General features: G+C 48.7%; 1 protein-coding gene across 1 annotated transcript in view; it reads left to right on the top strand.

The window, feature by feature from the left end:
• The window catches only part of TET3 (tet methylcytosine dioxygenase 3), an 84,567-nt gene that overhangs the window by 22,590 nt on the left and 46,118 nt on the right, over nt 1-15,859 (top strand). The window lies entirely within an intron of this gene.

Genomic DNA, 15,859 nt, shown 5'->3' with positions numbered 1-15,859 from the left:
ACCCCCCGCAACATCCCCCTCCTCCCAGGCTGCGCCTCGGTTCCCAGCCTGTTAAGCCGATAGAGTTTATAGAAGGAGCCAGTCCACCTTCCTGTCTTAGGAAGGCCCCTCTCTGAAGCCTGCTGGCCTCTCTGCAGAGGAGGGAAGAACTAGGGAGAGGCGGACGCCCTGGATGGGTTCGGGCTGAGGGCCAGGCTGGGTTCCTGGACAGACCCTCTCTACCACACCTTCTCCCTTGGGGGCACCCCTGGGCCAAGTCACTTGTCTGCTGGCTTGAATAAGTTCGGGATGGGGTGCAGAGGGTGCCCCCTGAGTGCACCAGGCTCTGTTGGACCCAGAGAGGGAAGACTATGCCTTCCCAGTTGGGTTTCACTGTTGCCCTACACACTGCGCTCTGAGGGGACACAGAAATGGATTTTCAGTGGAGTGTTGGAGGCTGTGCCCAAGAGATGCCACCCCCTACCCCCTGTTTTCCCGGCACTATGATCCCTCTCTCTTCTCTCTGTGGGCTCTCTATCCTAGGATACTCCATGGCCTCAGCCCATCCCCACTCTCTCCCCTCTTGCTTTGAGCTCGGCTAAGTTCTAGGCTGAGCAGAGACGTCCTCTGAGGGCACTGCTTTGTGGGACGTGGGCCAAGGGCTCCTTGTGTCAGAATCATCTAGAAGTGTGTACAAATGCTGTGGGGCTGCTGGGCCAAGAGAGCCAGCGGTGGGAGTCAGACCTGTGGGTTCCTGTCACACAGCTAGGTAGAGGGGGTGCAGGATGAGGGTGGCGTGGAGACCCCAGAGATTAGTGTTGGAAGCTCTGGGCAGGTGGGCCGTGTGGCATCCCCCTCCTCACTGGCTCTGCCACTTGTCCCCGAGCCAGGTCCTACCTGATGAGGGAGCTCTGCTGACCCCCACCCTGTGGGCTGTCTTCCCACTATTATTTCTCCTCGGTTTCCTGTTTTCTAGCTGTGGGTTCCCAGTGGTGTCATTTGGACCCGGGGTAGTAGTTAGGGCTTAGCTCTGGGGTTGTGTGGTTGGAGTGGTGTATGTCTTGGGGTTGTACTGGCAAGTGGTCCTGAACACCCGCTGGGAGCCAGAGCCCTCGGCTCTGTGCCCAACCCCTGGGAAGCCCTCCCCCTCGCTCTCAGAGGCTGCTTCCTCCGAGTGAGGGCAGGGTCCCCCACGGGGTCTCCATCTGGGGAAGAGAGATGTGGAGGAGGACTGGGTGGGTGCCAGGGCACTTCCGCCCTGAACACTGGCTCCCACCCCATAGCCTCCACCAGGACAGGCAGGGGCCACGCAAGCTTCAACTCGCTGAGAGCGTTTCCAGTGGCCAGGCCCTCTGGTTCAACTAGTTGAGTGGTTTTCAGTCCCACTGCATATTAAAATCATCTGGGAGTTTTTAAAAAAAGAACATGTTAGTGCCTAGGCCCACACCCCACAGAGTCTGATGTAATTGGTCTGGAGTGGAGCGTGGGCCCCAGCATTTTTCGAAGCTCCCCGGGTGATTTGAATGGCCTTCAGGGGTGAGAAGTCAGTGCCCTCATCCTGGGCTTGCTGCGGAATTTTTGTCTCATCCATTGATCATTTTAGTGATAATCAATCCAGAGTCTGGAAAAATGAAGACAGTGAGATGTGTCAGACACAATGCTGGTTGAATGTTCTGTTCCATGGGACCGATCCATGAGTTCAGATTTATTCCGGCCCGAATGTGAGGGCAAGTCTGTAGCACATGACGGAAACTCCATGTTCTCCTCTCGGTTTTTAATTATTAAAAAAATGAGCACCCACCGTGTACAGCTGGGCGAGTCTTCACAGAGTAAGCACGCCTGTGTCACCAGCACCTGCATCGAGAAATGAGTCCCCTCACGCCGTTCCCATTGTCCAGAATTCCCATGGCCTTCGGGCAGTCAGGTCCGGCTAATGCCTCGTACAGCCATGTGTGCTGGTGCGGGCCCCCAGGCCTCTGGCGTGGCCTCCGCCAGGAACCTCCTCCCGCACGTGTGTGCGCGGGTGTTCCTGAAGCTGAGTAGGTTTCACCGACGGAGGGTGCAGGACAGAGGAACCCTGCAAGCCCCTCCCCTCGTCCCCGTCACCTTAAGTTCCTTTTCCACCTTGGCCTTTAGGCTTGCCAGCACTCGTGGCTAAATCCAAACATCTGTTTCTTTCTTTTTTTTTTTTTTTTTTTTTGGCTTTTTGTTCTCTCTTTTGAGTATACAGATAGGACATGCTCTTTGGAAAAATTAGGAAATAGAAATAGAGGGGGAGGAATTTGCCCAGCGCTTCACAGCCCAGTTGACCACCATTACCCAGAGTACCTCTCCAGACGCGGCGCTCTGTGTGCGTGCACGTGTTCTGTGCTGTGTATAAAAATGGAGTCACGCTGCGTGGGAGCCTGCTTTTCCCCACGTCATGACCAGCTGTGATGCACTTTGTGGAACGCTTACTACGTGCGGGGCGCAAAGCTTTCATGGTTCACTCCCTTAGTCCTCATGACAGCATGGTGTGAGGATGAAATTATATTTTTCTTTGCCTCTTGTGAAGATGAATTGAGTTAGTGCACTTCTTAATATTGAACTATCCTTGAATATATTATCCTTGATAATGGGTGTGTTTTTTTAAATTGATTTCAGAGATGAAGGGAGAGGGGGAGAGAGAGAGAGAAATATCATTGATGAGAGAAAATCATTGAAAATCATTGATTGGCTGTCTCCTGCACGCCTCCAACTGGGGAACCAGCCGCAACCTGGGTGTGTGCTCTCAACCGGAATCAAACCCAGGACCCTTTAGTCTGCAGGTCTACGCTCTAGCCACTGAGCCAAACCGGCTAGGGCTGGGGTATTTTTTTTTAACATGCCGTTTAATTTGAACTATTAATGTGGAAGTTTTGCATCTATGTTTGTTAGTGAGATTGACCTATAATTTCCCTTTTGTGTTTTCATTGCCAGATGTTGGTATTAGAGTCATAGTAACTTCATATAATGATGATGAAGCTTTGATTCTTTGTACTTTGGGGCAATTTAAATAATACAGTTTAAGTAATAATTTTATTTGATAAGGATTGAAAAAAATCTGCTGGTGATTCTATCTGAGCCTGGTACTTTCCTGAGGGATGGGTCTTTGCAGCTTTCTGATCTGTTTTTCCTGTGGCTACTGGTATAAAATGTTAAATTGTGTTTCCCTTGAAAGCAAGCTGTTTTCAAACTTAGTAGATTCATGTGTCTATAGTTACTCCTTTTCAATTCTCTTCGTGTCTGATTTTTTTCACTTTCTCACTTTCTAATGTTGTGTATTAATCTTTTCTCTCCTTTCTCTGGTTAGCTTTGCCGCTTTCATGTAATCTAAAAGTGCACGGATTTGTCAGGTGTGCGCTCTGTCTTCTAAAGTGTTAACTTCTGCTTCGTGTTTATTGTGTTGTCCTTGGGTGGGTTCACTTTGGGATGTGCTTTTTCTAGATTCTCAGGTGGATCCTTAGAACACTATTTCCCCTAAATTCTTCTTTGATCACAAACACATTTAAAAATACGACTTTTTGTCTACGTTCTCCTGTGGCCTCATTGTCCAGGGTTTGATACGTGACGTGTGCCAGAGCTCTTGGGGAGGTGCTGATGGCATCCCTGCCGCACAAATGCCAAGTCCTGCTCTAAGCTGACACCCCTTCCTCCCTTCTGGAGCCCCAGGGAGAATCCCTGCACTTGGGACAATGCAAGGCCAGAGTGTAGCGCTTGGTTCCTCTGGGGGGGGGGGGGCTTTGTCCCCAAACCCCTAGTAAGGGACCTAGTAACAGCTTACCAGCTTAGCAACCAGGACCTGCGGAAACTTGTAACCTAAGCAAAATCAGTTTGAATTTATTACGTGGGACCAGAGAATCTCCCAAGCCCAAACGGAAGTTTTACTCGTATTTAGAAAAGCTTCACACTTTAGCACCAGGGGAAATGAAGCGAGAAGCCAAGGACAGTGAGAGAGAGAAGCGGGCGAGAGGCATCTGGCGCGGAGCTCATGCCTAGCTGAGCTGGCCTGGGTGCAGGTTCAGTTCCTCCTTCCTGCCTCTTTCGTGCATCTCCGGAATTACGGCCCAGTCGGTGTCCCTGAACCGGGAACAGTGTCCTGGGATGGAGCGGAGAGAGGACTCGTAGCGCCAGGGGAAACTGGAGCATCGCTTGGGCGCAGCCTCCCGGGCTCCCCTGAAAATCCATTTCTGCACCTCCCCACCCCCCACTCTCAGGGTGTAGGGCACCAACAGTCTCAGTTAGGAAGGCACAGCCTCCCCTCTCTGGTCCAGCAGGACCTGATGAGTGTGGGGGGCACCCTCTGCACCCCATCCTGAACGTGTTGGAGCCAGCAGAGAAGTGCCTTGACTCAGGGGTCACACTCAAGGGAGGATGTGCGGCACTGGGGGGAAGATATTTTTACCCTTTATCTTCTTACCCTTTATCTTGACTCCGTAAAGAGCAGCAAAGGCCAGGGGGAGGGTATGGGGCAGGGGGGGGAGAGAAGGGATGGGTTTTGAGTTCAACTTAGAAACCAATCGCAATCTTCTTCTTTTTTTATTTTCCAAAATGGGAAAGAAAGTTTTGGACTTTAGATAAAAGTAACACTTGCCCGTTTAAAGAAATCAAACAATACAAACGCATAAATTGGAAACTGAAAATCCGTCTTTCTTCTCCATCCCAGTGTACTCTCTGGGAACAATGTGTACATATCTTCACAGACTTTAAAGTGAGTGCATGAACTCACTGTCTTTCCCGCACAGGTGTGTTCGTACCATACTTTTCAGGTTTGGTGTTCTTCTTCCTGCTCATTAATATGCGGAGGACATCTTTCCCTGCCAGCACGTCTATCTTGGCCTTGTAAATGGCTATGGAGTCTTTCATTTTATAGGTTTATTGTCATTTGTTTCCTGTTGATGGACATTTTCAGTTTCCGCATTTTGCAATTATAAATGATATGGTAGTTTATAAAATGTTTTGGCTATTTGTTTAAATATATGCGTAGGACAAAGTCATCCCAATGGAATTTACATTGGCATTACCAAATTACCCGCCCCCCCCAAATGGTAATCTGATAATATCAATTAAATTTACTGTCCCACCTAACCTCAATGAGGAATGACCAGTTTTTAATTTTTGCCAATTTGGTCGTGAAAAGGATATCTCCTATTATTTTAATTATTTTATTAGTGAATTTGAGGATGTTTTAACGGTTAACCATTTTTGCATTTATTCTGTGTATCGCATATTATATATATTACCCACTTTTCATTAGATTGAATTTTAATGGTTCATACAATTCTCATATATTATCAGTATTAACCTCTCTTCTATTTTGAAAAAATTGTGGCCTCTCGTTTTTCTTTTATTGTGTCTATCATGTGGAAATTTGATTTTTATGCAATTGGAATTCATCAATATTTTGGCACCCAAGTGTTTTACTTTATAGTTTTATTTTAGATATGTAGAACTCTAAGCTGGGAGTTATTTTACATATAGTGTAAGATAGGGATTAAATTTTTCCCAAATAGAAGGCCTATTATGTCCAGTCTACTTATCATTTCCCACAAGGTTTATAATTCTACCTTAAGCATTTTATAAATACTCATATATTCATGTTTACTAGGGCCTTTCCTCATTTCTATTGAATTACTTGTCTGATTCTATGTCATATGTCAGTATTTCATTGTTTTAATTATTACAGCTTTTATATAACAGTTTGGTTTTTTAAAAACTCATTTTTTCCACAACATTTTTTTTTTTTTGGCTTTCCTTTTTCACTTCCTTTTCAAAATAAGCTTTTAAACAACTTGTCAAGTTCTATGAAAAATGTTTGGATTTTTCAATTGGAATCACATGGAATTTATGGATTATTTGGGCAGAATGGGCAGCTTTATAATGAGTTTTCCCATCTGGGAAATGGGAAGTATATCTTTCTGTTCATTCCAGTCTTTTTGTGTGTCCATCAGAGTCAAAGTTTTCTTCACGTGTATCTACATTTCTCATTACATTTACCGCTAGGATGTTGCAGGTTTCGTTGTTGCTACGGTGACGTATCTTTTCTGCGACATTCTCTAACCCGTTATGCAGGTATATTAGAAGTGCTCTGGTTTTTGTCAGCTGCTCTGTGATGCTGTCTCTGGGCTCAAGCAGCCCCTTGCTCCCTCAGTCCCCAGTGTGTTGTCTGTACCTCCGTAGCAACGCTTTAGGAACCCGTGTGAGTTTCTAGTTGGTGAGGTGCTCATCTTACTCACTTTCATTCCCCGGTCTCTGGCACAAAGCCTAGGATGCAGTAAATCCTTTTAATAAATGCTGTGGAATCAGATTGATGAGAGAGAGAGAGAGAGAGAGAGAGAGAGAGAGAGAGAGAGAGAGAGAGAGGAGAGAGAAAAGATTGATTCACCTCCACAGCATGACATCCTAGGCCCAAGCAAGGAGCAGAATCTAAAGCAGCCGTGGGGGCTGTGAGCTGGACAGCAGAGGTGGGGCGCCTGCCCTGCTCCCACAGTAAAAAGAAGGTCCTGGCATTGCCCAAGCAGACATCAGGGAGGAGCCCTCTGATCCGATACCTCGTAATTACCCTGGGACTGACAGCCCACTGGTCATTAACCCTCATTAGTACTGACTCGTAGGGAGGGCTGCCTTCTTGGTTCCCAGACGCCTGAAGGCAGCACACGGTACCTGCAGCTGCTCTTTGGGATGAGGCGTCATCAAAGGCATCCAAGGCGTCATCAAGTCTGAGCAGAGCTTGCGAAGACCCACCGCTGCTGGCATTGGCTCCAGTCTGTGGGCTGGTTTTCCTTCTCCGGGGTAGCGGCTTTCTCCTCCCCTCTGTTCTCCAGTCTGTGGCCTCCCCTCCCCCAGTGACTGTCTAGGTGGACTTTATTCCTCTCAATGCGCTAATCCTCCTCTTCTTATTTGCCCTGTGAGCTGGTGCTTATAATTGGGGAATGAAAAACCCTATTTCTTCAAGGAGTTGTTCCCTGCCCCCCTGCAGGCCCGGTCTCTGCTGCCACAGAGCTGGGAGGGAGATGGAGGTCTCTCCCTGCCCAGGAAGGCTGGGTCCACCTGGACCCCCGAACAAGGGGCTCCCTCATCTCTAGGACAGGGGGGCTACAGACCTGCAGATGTGAGGACCCCTGCTGCTCCTAGGCAGAGGTCAGGAGTCCTGCCTGAAACGAAGGTGGGGAGAGGACAGCCACTTGGCTGGTGCATGTATAAGAGAAATGCCAGTCACACGCGATTTTTCTCGTGTGAAAAATCAGCCATGAACGGTGCCGTTTAGCCCGTGGTCTGTGCCTGCCTCTCCGTCGCTGCTCGGGGCAGCAGAGGAGTAGAAACACTTCCCTGGCTGCTCTGCTAGTTTACTTACACCCACCAGGGAAATAGTGGAGCTAAGGATATATATACCCAAGAGGTCGGGCCCCCGCCCCATCCAGGTCTTACTCCCTTTCCTGGTGCCCACGGGGGCTTGGGAAGCAGCCAGGGCTGGGGAGCGTCACTGTGGGCCCTGCCTGCGAAGTGCCAAGCCCTCGGCCCCTCATGGCAGCCTGCGCTGCACCTCTGCCGCTCTGGAGGAGCCGCCTTCTCGGGGTGCCCAGCAGAAGCTCTGACAGATGGACCTCTGTGATCCGGTGGAGTTGTTCCAAGTGACTTTCCCGGAGCAGAGCGCGCTCCGGTGGTGGAGCTGCGATGCTGGACTGCTCGGGGCTTCAGCTCACCTGTTGGAGAAAGCCTTTCCCACCCCTGCCTCCCTGTCCACCGGTCGCCGTCTTTCAAAGAGCAGAGGGGCCAACCACTGGCCGGTGGGCCTATGAGTGCACACAGCAGGGTGGGCGGGTGGGAGGACTGCTGTCCCCTGCCAGCTCCTAAGACCTCAGTTCACCCAGTTTATGAACCAGTTGGCTTCCTCCTTTCCTGCGTCCACCCTCAGCACAGGCTTGTTGGAGGAGGGCTCTCAGAGGGCAGTCCCGGGGCAACCATAGACACAGGGTTGACCTCTGGGGGTAGGACCTGAATATCTGCCTCTGTAGCCAGCAACCTGCAGGCGATTCCTCTGTGCGCTGGCGTCTGGGAACCGGTGGTCTGTAGAGGAATGTACAAGAGGCTCTGCTTACGTGGGGCTCCCAGTGCGTGATGGGGACTGAGAAGACATGCCCTTCAGTCTGCCACGGTTTGTGAAAAGGCAGGTGTTGTCTAGACACCGGTGAAAAGCCGAAAGAGACTAAATATAAAGGCTGCTAAATTTCAGATAAGATCAAACTCTAGGAAATAGTTAAACTTTGTTGTTGTGGTGGTGCATTACAAAGAATGCGAATTCACTGCGGAAAAATCAGGGACTTCATGTGAGCAAGTAGAGAAAATAAAGCATCTATAACCTTACCACTCAGAACTCCTGTTAATATTTTGGTCTTTCTAGAATAGTTATATGTATTTTTACATTTTAAATGTCTATTGATTTTTCTCTCCTGATCATCAAGAGAATACCTTTATATTAAAAATGATTTCTCTTTAATTGGTATAAAACTGGCATAAAATGTTTTGATTGGCAAATCTTTTACTGCTCTGTTTATTTGCGCTCTTCATTTCTTTGTGACTATATTTTGCTTTGCTTTGCCTATTTTTCTTCTGTGTGATTTTTTTATGAATTCGCGAGGGCTTCATATATTAGTGGCATCGACTCTTTACCGGACCTTGACAGATACTACCAATGTCTTTTACTTTTTTAATGTTTTGGTTTTATTTTGCCAGACTTTTTTTTTACATGTTCATATGATCAAATCAAGTTGTAATCGTTTAGCAAGTTGATTTTTTTGCTTTGTTTTGCCAAACAAAACAGGCACTGCTTTTGTAAATGTAAGAGGAATTGAAAGAGATTGGACAGTTATAGGCTAAACCAGTGCGTCTCACGCTTTAATGTTCGTCCAGATCACCCAGGAATCTCTTTTATAAGACAGCTTCCCAGCTGGCTGCCCTGGGTGGGGCCTGAAAGTCTGCATTGCTCTCAGGCGGTGCTGGTGCTGCCGGCCAGGGGACCACACTTGAAGCGGTGAGGGGCCAGAAGGCTCCAAACATGGATGATCACAGAGGAACGGAGGAGTGTAGGAACAGACTTTTCTGGGTCATGCCCTGGAGATGTCTGGAGGTGGACCTGAGTCCTGGCCTGGCCCTTCGGAACTCCTGGTTCCTTGTCTATAAAATGGGGAGACAGTGTTTATCTCAGAGGGATCTGGAAGAATTAAATGAAGAATAAAACAGATCCACATTGTTTTATGAGCTGGGAAAATCATGTAATTCCAGTTACTGAGCCTGGTGCCCTGTTTAGGGGGTAGTTCTCTGGCAAATTTCTATTTCTTTGGTGGTTGATATTTTCCAATATTCCTACTTCTTCTTGAGTATTTTTTTTTCTAGAAAATTGTCCTTTCATCCATATGTTTAAATTTTTTAGTGACGAACTTCATGTCTTATTGACTGGCCATGGTTATTTTCCTTTTCACATTTCTAATACTGTTTATGTTTTCCTTTTCAAGATGATCGACCTTGCCACAAGTTTATTTGTCCTTTGGAGAGCCACCTCTTAGGTTCATATTTATAAATACCACTGTTTTATTTTCTAATCACATATCGCTCTCCTTATCTCCACTGATTCCTTTTTCCTGCCTTTCTTAGATTTTATTTTCTAGCTTCTTGGGTTGAAACCTTCTTTTTTTTTCTTTTTATTTAACAAAAGTTTTTTAGAAGCATGGTTTTTTCCTCTGCTAATAGTTATTGTTTTCATTGATATTAATCTTCAAATCTGGGTGACTTCCCCCACCAACAGCTCTATTTTTATACTCATATCAGTTTACATATCAATGATATTTAAAGTATGTACTTACCATAGCAAGTACAACTAGCATAGACAGATTGGAAATAAGTGTAATTGTGATTTTGGTATTTTTTCCCCTTGACCCTGGAGTGATTCTAGGAGACTTGCTTAGGATTTCCAGATGTTGTGTTCCTTTTGGCTGGAGAGGGCTGTCCAGCTCGTTCCAGGCGGTGATTCTGTGCTCCATGTGGGCCTGCACGGCCTGGCGGAGCTTGTGTGTGCACCTCCTGAGCCGAGCGGGAAGGGCTGCCTTTGCCCAGTGGAGGGAAGGGGTCTTGGGAGAAGAGTGGGGTGGTCCCTGTCTGAGGCTCTCAGCTTCTCCTGAAGACGGCCAGCCTGGACACTGGCCAGATGGCCCCTTTCCTACTTGCCTGTTGCTCTTCTGTTCTGGTCCAGAGCCTGGTGTAGTGTCTGGGACTTGCCGTCCCTCGCTGGTTAGGAGAGCTGGGGCCTGGGGGAGAGGGAACTTGAGTGAGACCCTGTGTTGTCCCCCCACCCCCACCCGCTGCCTGGGAACTGTCCTCATCTGTTTCCTGCTCCTCATCTGTAAAATGCAGATAACGTCCCTGTTTCACAGAAACTGGGTGAATCTTAGAGATCACCAATGATGTAACTTTTTAAAATCCTCACCTGAGGACATCCTTGTGAGAGAGAACAGTGATTGGTTGCCTTCCTGCGTGTCCTGACCGGGGATCAGTGCGCAGCCTTTGGGGGTGTACAGGGGATGTTCCAAGCAACTGAGCCACACTGGCCAGGGCCTAGTAACGTAATTCTTAAAAAAAATTGGGGGTGGTGGTGGTGCATAATTTCAGAGTTTCAGAAAAGTTGCAAGAAAAGTACAAAGAAGTCTCTTCACTCAGATTCCCCAAAAGTAACATTTTACTACATTTACTTTATTCCTTTCTGTCTCTTTATAATTTTTACTGGAACTATTTGAAAGTATGTAGTGGACGGTGGTGCCCTTTGCTTTTGAATACTTGAGGGTGGACCTTGTAAAAATCACAGAAAGAACCACAGTGCATTGATCCAAGTCGGGAAATTAGCAGGGGCAAGCCACCCCTGCGGACTTGGTCTGCAGACCTGAACACTGACAGCACTGCTTCCAGACCTCATTCAGACTGCCCGTTGTCACAACCTCCTTTACAGGAGAAAATCCAAGTGGTCAGGCTCAAGACAGTCTTAGCAGAGCTGGGGCTGGGAACCTGGCCTCTGAGGAAGTACTGGCTTTGCTAGTTACACTCCCCCCCTTTCCACCCATCTCCTCCCCCCTTCCCCCCAGCGCCCAGGTGAACACTTAGCTCCTAGGGCTTTATCATCAGCCAACTCCTCAGGCTGAGAGGTGGGGCCTGCCCAGTTCCCCAGGGAACTGCCTTCTCCTGCCCTTCCCTTTGCCCCTCTGTCTGCAATGCCAGGCCAAGAGAGAGAGAGAGCTCCGCCCCTTCCCTTGCTGGGTAGGTGTTGGCTGGGGATCAAGGCCGTAGCCAGGGAGAGAGAGGGCCTTTAAAACTGGTCTAGCCACTGCCTCTCCCTTGAGAACCGGCCTAAGGAACAAGGATCACTGCCATGGGCGGGGCACAGCTGCTGCTTTCTGAGGAGTGGCACCCACGGGTCGGGGGTGCGAATATCAACCCCCTTTGGCAGTTTTGGGGGTTAGCGGCCAGGACTGGTTCATCTCAAGCCAGGAGTGGGAGCCTATGCTATGTCCTTAGGCTGGGCCCGAGCAAGCAGGTCCTTCTGTGCAGGGTCTGGAGCGCTCATTCGCAGGACAAGGGGGTCCCTGAAGAGGTAGGTGACTGTAAGCTTATCTTGCAGAGGCAGCACCCTCTTGCATTACGGGCATTAAAAGCATGATTCCTTTTTTTTTCCACACAATGATTTGCATTTATCTTTTTAAGGGTATGCTAATTGCTTTAATTGCTTAGTACATTTTCTTGTCTTTGTTGCTTTTAATTTACTGACTCTCTTGTGAACTCCCCTCCTCACCTTTTTTAAAAAAAAATAGTAAGGACTTTTTGAACCAACCTATACTTCCTGTCTGACTGTGTCTATGACTATTCAGCTGACCAGTGGGTTTTATGTCACTGATTCTTGAATTTAGCACCCTCACACCCCGCACCACCCCTGGCATTTTCAGAGCTCTTTCTTCTTCCTCACCCCAGAGCGGATGGCCACCCCCGCCGGCTCTGTTCGCTTCTCCTCTCGGGAGTTCCCACGCCCCGCTGTCCTTCAGAGTTCAGCAGTGGAATGGGGATGGTCTCCCACTGTGACCATCAGCACCTCCCCTGGGCAAAGACCTCTCTTGCTTTCCCTTGTAACCCAATGGGGGGGGGGGTGATAAGCACTTGTGATGGATACTGGTCCTGTCACTCCTGTCCTCCCCACCTTTGGGTGGGCTTGCCAGCTCGGCCCTCCCCTCCTTGAGCAAGTGTTTAGTTCCTGCTTTTGTCTTAAAGCTTCTTACCAAGGTGGAGATGGAGATGAAGGGGTTACTTTAAAGATTTTTTTAAATTGAGATATAATTCTCATAACATCCAGTTTGCCCATTTAAAAGGTACAGTTGAGTGGTTTTTAGTTTATTCACAGAGTTGTGCAGCCATCACCACTTCTATTTCAGAACATTGCCATCGCTCCAAAAAGAAACTCCACCCAATAGCATTCACCCCTCATTCCCCCCAACCCCCTCAGCCTTGTCTCTCTAGATTTGCCTTATCTGGCCATTTTATAAATGGAATCATGCAATAGGTAGCCTTTTGTGTCTGACGTCTTTCACTCCACATAATGTGTTCAAGGTTCACCCATGTTGTAGCATGTACCAGTACTTCGATCCTTTCTGTGGCTGCCTACCACTCCTCTCCAGAGGCAGACTGGGGGCATCTAAGTTGTCTCCCAGTTGAAATGAAACCCTTGTGCTCATGTGAGTAAAGTCCTACGCGTAGTTATCAAGATTGTTACCTACAGCCTTTGGGCTGGTCCATTCATGCAGCCAACCAGAACCCTGACTCTGTGCCAAGTTTTCTATCCCGGTCCTCAGAGGAATCACATGCCCAAACATGTGGGAGAAGGAGGGGAAGCCATTCCAGTCGTCACTATGTGCCATGGGAATGTGGCAAAACGTGACAGCACCTGGGCGCTCAGCCTCACGGGCTGCGTGAATGCTGTCTGCTCGCACATACCAGGAAAAGCATTGCGGCTGTTACAAATGGAACCCTGGAGGAGTTAAAACTAGTTAAAAATAGTTATGATACAGAAAAGGAAATAAAATCAGCATTAAAACACCCTGAATAAGACAACTAGGTGAAGATCTGATTTCAATAATAAAATAGCGCATCCCAAACCCGGTCCCTGGACAGACTCAGTGACCCCAGTTTTGTAAATGAAGTCTGTGTCGCATAGCAAAGAGAAGGCACCACATGTAAACGGTGGTCATCTCAGGGAAGTGAGGGTTGCTTGTTTTTTACTCCATTTTCTGCTGTGCAGTGACAGAACTTCCTGTTCTCCCATCTCTCAGCGTGTTCTATTGAGACTATTTTTTTAACCTTCCTTATCGTTCTGTTCTTATGACCTTTTGTTATCTTCGTGGGCCACCCACCAGGGTTTTCCCTGGCTGTAAGGAGTTTCCTATATTCACTCAGAGGTCACCTCACAGTTAGCCTGAGTTTCATTGCTTGCACCACCCACTCAGAGCCAGAGAGGCTAGAACATCGGTGTGGGCTACCGCACACATTTAGAGATATTGTCTACCTTAAAGGAACCCGATTTTGAATAGTCCCCAAGACAGATCTCAACATCTGAATAGTCTCTGTCCACGAGGCAGGGGCTGCTCGCTCCCTGGGATCCCCAGTGCCTACGAGTGGCACTCAGGCAGTAAATGCTCAGGACCTGTTTGCCGGAGGAGTAAATGAACGCAAACATGACTACAGGTATCACCTGGGAAAGGCGTGCTTGCTATAGTGTGCTGATAGCATCAGTAGGTGGAATTTCATAATTCTGTGGGGCTTCTAGAGCTATTTCTTTTCTTTTTTTTAAGTGCCTTCCCTCTTTTGTCATTTGCATGCATGGTTTTCCATAGTTGTAATAACTTTCGTGTTTATTGTGGTATTCTGCTATTTTTACTTCCCATTTTATCCAACATTTTTCCTTCGTGTCTATACTGTATGGGTTTTAATGACCGTATAATGTTCTACTGAATCGTGTCGTCATGTATGAAACTGTCACCCTCATTCTGAGTTTTCAGCCTTCACCAATGCGTCCCTGACACATGATCTATGCCTGTGTATGTGCTTGCCTATTTTTTTGTTTGTTTATTTCTACTACTCGAACCCAAGGAGCAGATTGAAGGTGTGAATTCGCAGGCACCCCGGCCTGGGAGTTTGAGGCTCAGTGGATTGAGTATGAGTCCGACAGTGTTGTGCTGGGCTGAAAGCAGAGAGGAGCCAGCCTCCTCCTGCGATTGTCCCCGCGAGAAATAAGTGAAGAGAAAATGGGAAGAAGGCAGGTCTGAACTACTCTCAGGAGGAGCAGCGGACAGAGCTAGGTTCTGCTTGCACATGGAAACGCGGAGATGAAGCCGTCAGAGGTGACGGAGGGCGTTCTCAGGACGCCCGGGAGAATGGCTCTTCGCAGGACTTTTAAAGAAGGAATATCCAGAGGAGCTGTTGCTGGGAAAGGGGTCAGATGCTACGTTAGGCTTTCAGTGTGTTGTGCTTAGTGGCATCCAGTTGGGGAAGTGTCTGGTAGCTGGGGAGCTTGAGTAGCAATCCAGGGGGAAGGAAGCCTTGGGGCTATTGGTGCCGGCTGAGCTGGGAGCCTTGGGTGGAAGTGAGGTTTCCAGGAGAGCTTTGAGGGCGAAGGGAAGGGAGGAAGAGGTGGGGGTGGGCAGGAGGGAGGGGGACTCCCGGGGCCTTCCTCATCACCCCTGACCCTCAGAGAGAAGAGAATGGATGAGGAGGGGCCGGGGTGCCCGTCCCTTTGTTCTCCAGCAGTGCAGACAAGACTTTGAGATGAACATGTACAAGAACCCACATTACGGGCATCTTTCCGTTTTCTGGGCTGACAGAGCGGCAGGGGCTGTGGATAATGAGGCTCTACGCTGAAGTGTGTTGTGTGATTTTTCCAGGGGTTTAGGGTAAATGGAATGTGTCCACACCCCCTTATGGACAGCACCGGGCTTCCCTGAATGGCCCTTCCCCCTTTCCATTCCTAGCCCTATTCCATAAATAGGGGTTATGACTGATGGGTGAAGGCTACTCTGCCAAAAATTATTTTTCTCTCCAGATTTTGGGGTGGTGGCTTAAAGATTCATTTCTTTGAAGGAAAGACATTTAAGTCTTCAGACTCCCTCGGCAGGGGTCCAAGTGAGAGGCTGAAGTCCATAGTTACAGAGTCTCCTGCGCGTGTGGGAGCTTGTTCTCCAGAAGATGAGGACCCTGGCAGCGAGGAGGCCGTGGCATCCACATCAGCTCCGATGCTGGATTCCGCGTTTGCCACTTGCCAGTGGCCCCGGGAGTGTTAGTTCATCTCTGTCTCATTCGTTCACCCACTAAAGTGGATGCTGGCTTGTGTGTGGGACGACTCGAAAGGTCACATTTAAACGTAAAAGTGCTACTGAGCCCAGCGTTTACCACCCAGCTCTCCAAACTGTTGGCTGCCCTCATCATGGTGGTGCTCCAGCCCTTGCCCTTCGGACACACCTAAACGGCCAGTGGGTTCCGTGAGGTCCGGGGCACCTTCAGGGGCAGCGCACGGGGCCGTTTAGTCAAGGTCAGTGGACTTGATGTTGGCAGCGTTTCCTCTTCTCGTGTCCTCAGCGTTTCAGACTTTTGGGTAGGAGGTGAGCTGCGAGACCTGGATGCGAGCCCAGCTGGGTGGAGCTGCGGGAATCCCCGCCCTCGCTGGGAACCGCTGGGGGCTTTTCTGGCCGTGAGACGTGCATTGCGTGGCCTGGGCGATGGCCCCAGTTCTGCTGGATGGGACGGGGGAGGGGTGCGCACGTGTGTGCGTGCGTGCATGTGT

Source organism: Myotis davidii, unplaced genomic scaffold (genome assembly GCF_000327345.1).
Source record: "Myotis davidii unplaced genomic scaffold, ASM32734v1 scaffold1477, whole genome shotgun sequence".
Taxonomy (NCBI): domain Eukaryota; kingdom Metazoa; phylum Chordata; class Mammalia; order Chiroptera; family Vespertilionidae; genus Myotis; species Myotis davidii.
This window is presented reverse-complemented; position numbering and strand designations above follow the sequence as displayed.